Source organism: Orycteropus afer, unplaced genomic scaffold, assembly GCF_000298275.1.
Source record: "Orycteropus afer afer isolate SDZICR_OR568_19922 unplaced genomic scaffold, OryAfe1.0 scaffold00096, whole genome shotgun sequence".
In the NCBI taxonomy this organism is placed as follows: Eukaryota; Metazoa; Chordata; class Mammalia; order Tubulidentata; family Orycteropodidae; genus Orycteropus; species Orycteropus afer.
Window position 1 is genome coordinate 1,927,220 of NW_006921683.1, and position 5,964 is coordinate 1,933,183.

The following is a 5,964-nucleotide window of genomic DNA, read 5'->3' on the forward strand; positions in this document are numbered from 1 at the left end:
TAATATTTATGCCAAGTAATTTAGAAGACAGCTACCTGGCCGACTGACTGGAAGAGATCAATATTTGCACAATTGCAAGGAAATGTCATCCAACAGAATGTGGCAATTGTAGTACAATATTATTATTATTATACCAAGTAAAATTTTGTTGAAGAAAACTCAAAAATGGTTGCAGCAGTGTAAGGACAGGGAACTCCCAGCAATTAAAGCCAGATTCAGAAGAGTACATGGAATGAGGGATATCATTGTTGATGTCAGATGGATCTTAGCTGAAAGGAAAGTATACCAGAAAGATGTTTACTTGTGTTTTATTGTTTATGGAAAGGCATTTGACTGTATGGATCATAACAAATTATGGATAACATTGTGAAGAATAGGACTTCCTGACATTTTAATTGTGCTCATGAGGAACCTGTACATAGTCCAAGAAGCAGTTCCTCAAACAGAACAAGGAGATACTGCATGGGTTAAAATCAGGAAAAGTGTGCACCAAGGTTATATCATTTCACTATACTTATTCAATTTTTATGCTTAGCAAATAATCTGAGAAAATGGACTATAAAAAGAACACAGCATCACAATAGGAGGAAGACTCATTAACAACCTGCAAAATGCAGAGGAATCAACCTTGCTTGCTAAAATTGCAGATGACTTGAAGCACTTACTGATGAAGTATGGATTACATCTTAATATAAAGAAAACAAGAATCCTCACAACTGGAACACTATGCAACAATATGATAAATGGAGAAATGATTGACGTTGTCAAAGATTTCATTTTCCTTGGATACGTAATCAGCACTCATGGAAGCAGCAGTCAAGAAATTAAATGACATATTGAATTGGGCAAATCTGCAAAAGACCGCTTTAAATTATAAAAGAGCAAAGATGTCACTTTGAAGTCTAAGGTATGCCTGATGAAACCATGATATTTTAATTAGCCTTATGAGCATTTGAAAGCTGGACAATGAATGAAGAAGACTGCAGAAGAATTATTGTATTTGAATTGTGATGTTGGTGAAGAATATTGAATGTACCATGGACTGGTAGAAGAATGAACAAATCTGCCTTGGTGGAAGTACAGCAGGAATGCTCCACAGAAGTGAGAATGGCCAGACTTTGTCTCTCGTGCTTTGGTCATGGTGTCAGAAGGGATAAATTCCTGGAGAAAGATGTCATGTTTGGTGAAATAGAGGGTCAATGAAAAATGGGAAGATCTCAATGAGATGGACTGACATAGTGGCTACAATGATGGGCTAAAGCATTGGAATGCTTGTAAGGATGGCACAGGTTTCAATCCTTTGTATGTGGGGTCACTGTGAGTTGAAACAGACTGGATGGCTCCTAAGAACAACATGGGAAAAATATTGAATGATGCAGGAAGCATCAAAAGAAGATGGAAGGGATACACAGAGTCACTGTACCAAATAGAATTGATCAATGTTCAACCATTTAAGGAGGTAGCATATGATCAAGAATGGATGATATTTAAGGAAGAAGTCCAAACTGCACTGAAGGTATTGTCAAAAAAGCAAGGATCCAGGAATTGATGTAATATCAGTTGAAAGGTTTGAATAAATAGATGAAATGCTCAAAGTACTCACTCATTTATGCCAAGAAATATATGCCACAAAGACACCTACCTGGCCAATCTACAAAAAGACATCCACATATGTGCTCATTGCAAAGAAAAGTGATCCAACAAAATGAGAAACTTATTGAACCATATCATTATTATCATATGCAAATAAAATTTTGCTGAAGATAATTAAAAAATGGTTGCAGTAGTACATTGACAGGGAAATGCCAACAATTCAAGCCATATTCAGAAGAGGACATGGAAGTAGGGACATCATTGTTGATTTCAGGTGAATCTTAGTGAAAGTAGAGAATACCAGAAAGATGTTATCTGTATCTTACTGACATTTGACTACGTGGATCATAACAAATTATGTATAACAAGATGAAGAATGGGAATGCCAGGAAACTTAACTATGCTCTTGTGGAACTTTACTTAGAACAATAGACAGTCATTCACATAGAACAAGGGGATACTATGTGGTTTAAATAAGGGGGATACTATGCTGTGTGTGTCATGGTTGTATCCTTTAATCATACTTTTCAATCTGTTAATTGAGCATATCATCTAAGAAACTGGACTTTATAAAGAAGAACTCAGCAACAGGACTGGATACTCATTAACAACCTGCAATATGCAGATGACACAACCTTGCTTGATGAAAGCAATGGGGAATCAAAGCACTTACTGATGAATATCCAAGACTACAGCCATAATATAGATTGCACCTTCATATAAAGAAAACAAAAATCCTCACAACAGGACCAATAAGCACCACCACGATAAACAGAGAAAAGATTGAAATTGTAAAGAATTTAATTTTACTTGGATGTACAACCAATGTTCATTAAAAGAAGCAGTCAAGAAATCAAATAATGTATTGGATAGGGCAGATATGCTGCATAAGACCTCTTCAAAGTGCTAGCAAAGCAGATGTCATCTTGAAGACTAAGGTGTGCCTGACCCAATACTTGATCTTTTAATTGCCTCATATGCAATGAATAAAGAAGACCTAAGAAGCATTGATGCATTTGAATTATGATGTTTGTTGTTGTTGTTATGTTGTTATGTGCCGTCAAGTCAGCCCTGACTCATAGCGACCCCTCCTTGGGTTTCCGAGGCAGTATCACTACGGAAGTAGGATTGCCCAACCTTCCTTCCGAGGAGTGGCTAGTGGGTTTGAACCGCCAGCCTTCTGGTTAGCAGTCAAGTGCCTTAGCCACTACGCTACCAGAGCTCCCATGTTAGCAAAGCATATTGAATATACCATACTCTGCCAGAAAGAAGCAAATCTGTCTTTTAAGAAGTACATTTAGAATGCTCCTTAGAATCAAGTATGGTGTGACTTCTCACTTACTTCAGACATTTTATCAGGAGGAGCCTGTTGCTTCAGAACAACATCATGCTTGGTAAAACAGAGGGTCAGCAAAAGAAGGGGGATATCTTAAATTAGATGGAACGACACAGTGGTTACAACCATGGGATCAAACATAGAAATGTTTATGAGGATGGCATAGAACTGGGCAGTGTTTTATTCATAGAGTGACTACGAGTCAGAGCCTACCTGATGGCACCTAACAACAACAACAAACATGAGAAGCTACATTTTGGAGGACACAAAACCAAATGTTATTAAGGTAATTTAGACAAATTAGAAATAAAGGAGAAAAAGGCTTAATCTGCTGTGTATTGAGGGATAGGAAGAAAAAGGCTATAATAGTCTGTAAATACTCAGTTGTTTATAGCAAATTATCCCTCCTGTTGTGGTTCAAAAGTGAAGCATTATTGCCTCAATCAGCAAATAAATCAACAGGCCAATAATTATAATATTTACCCAAAATTTAGTAAATAAATATATTCAACTCAGAGCTACCTGGATCACTGCAAATGTTCTTTACATGTAAGTTCAGTTCTCATCAGAGTCCCTGGGTGGTGCAAATGATTAAAACATTAAACTGTTAACCTCATGTATTAATTAGGATGAGGAAAAAAGCCTTTCTCAGGTGGAGGAAAGAGAACCTTTCATGTCTCTCCTCATTCCCCGCATATGAGTAAAGCAGGGGAGAGTAAGAGGCACTGAGATGGTGGAAAATCACAGATTTTAAAGTCAGAATTAGTTTTTAAATCCAATTTGACTCCATACTAGTCTTGTGACTTTCATCAATGTCATGGAACATCTCTTAACCTTCATTTCTTCGTATGATGAATGAGCACATAGTAATTATTCAATATATAATAGCCTCCTGGCCTTCCTATTCTTTCTTATATATTCCCCTTTGGAGGACTAGGGCAATTTACCAACATTGAGAGAAAACAATTGTTAAATTCTTTTGTTTATTCATTTATTCAATTCTGTAAACATCCTTTTATTACTTATATTGTATTAGTAGCTAAACAGAAGTGAATGTTAAAGTTTCTGTTCTCAAAGAAATGACAGCTTGGGGACCAATTCACAAATACTAACACTAGTTAGTTTGTGCCACTTGCCATAAATCTCCAAAGTTGGATTTGCTAATTAAGCCTATTCCCTTTTGGAAGATACTTAACTACATTTTTATAGCTAGGGTTTAAGAAGAAATGAGCAATGGAGCTTTTAAATTGCCTCTATTCCTATCATGTAGAATGGGGGAAGAGGAATCAAACCAAAATCCATTGCCATCAGGTTGATTCCAACTCATAGTAATCCTATAGAGCAAAGGGAACCGACCCATAATGTTTCCAAGGCTGTAAATCTTTACGGAAGCAGACTACTTTCTCTTTTTCCTGCATAGCTTTGGTGGGTTTGAACCACTGATCTTTTGGTTAGGAGCCCAATGCTTTAACTATAGCACCACCAGAGATCCTTAGAATGGGAAAAGGTATTAACAAATCCATAGTGACTAAATTGGAAACTTGATGTAAGGGAGCAGTTGTGTTGTTGTTAGTTGCTGTTAAGTTGGTTCCAACTCATAGTGACCCTATGGACATCAGAACAAAACACTTCCTGGTCTTGCACCATCTTCACAATCATTGCTATGCTTGAGCCCATTGTTACAGCCACTGTGACAATCCATCTCATTGAAGGTCTTCCCGTTTTTTGTGGATGCTCTACTTTAGCAAGCATGTTATCCTTCTCCAGGGGACTGGTCTCTTCTGACAACAGGACCAAAGCAGGTGAGATGAAGTCTGGCCATTCTCACTTCTAAGAAGTGTTCCAGCTACACTTCTTCCAGAAGAGATTTGTTCATTCTTCTGGCAGTCTATGTTATTTTCAGAGTTCTTCATCAACTCCCCAAATCAAAAGCATCAATTCTTCTTTGATCTTCCAAATTCATTGTCCAGCTTTCACATGCATATGAGGTGATTGAAAATACCATGGATTGGGTTGGACACATCTTAGTCTTCAAAGTGACATCTTTGTAGTCTGTGACCAGCATGATGACATTGAGGAAAGGAATGACACTGAAACATGCACATAAGATATAGACAACAGAGGCAAATAATGTTGTTAGGTGCCGTCAAGTCATTTTCAACTCATAGCGACCCCACGCACAGCAGAATGAAACACTGCCTGATTCCACGGCAGCTCCATGATCCTTGCTATACTTGAGCCCATTGTTACAGCCACTGTGTCAATCCATCTTGTTGAAGGCCTTCCCCTCTTTCATCGATCCTCCACCTTAGCAAGCATGACATCCTTCTTCAGGGAATGGTCCCCTCTGACATATGACCAAAGTAGGTGAGACGAAGTCTGGCCATTCTCACTTCCGAGGAGCATTCCAGCTGCACTTCCTCCAAGACAGATTTGTTAGTTCTTTTATCAGTCCATAGTACTTTCAGCATTCTTCACCAGCACCACAACTCAAAAACATCAACTCTTCTTCGGTCTTCCTTATTCATTGTCCAGGTCTCATATGCATATGGGATGTTTGGAAATATCATGGCCTGTGTCAGGTGCACCTTAGTTCTCAAGGAGACATCCTTGCTCATCAGCACTTGAAAGAGTTCCTTCACACCTTACCTGACCAGTGCTACACGTCATCTAATATCCTGACTGCTGCTTCCATTGGCATCGATTGTAGAACCAAGGAAAGTGAAATCTTTGACAACCTCAATCTTTTCTCCATTTATCATGATGCTGCTTATTGGTCCAGTTGTGGGGATTTTTGTTTTCTTTATATTGAGATGTAATCCATACTGCAGACTGTGTTCTTCAATCTTCACCAGTAAGTGCCTCAAGTCATCTTCACTTTCAGCAAGCAAAGTTGTATCATCAGTGTATCACAGGTTGTTAATGATTCTTCCTTCAATCCTGATGCCACGTTTTTCTTCATATAGTCCAGCTTCTTGGATTATTTGTTCAGCATATAGATTGAATAACTATGGGAAAAGGATACAACCCTGACA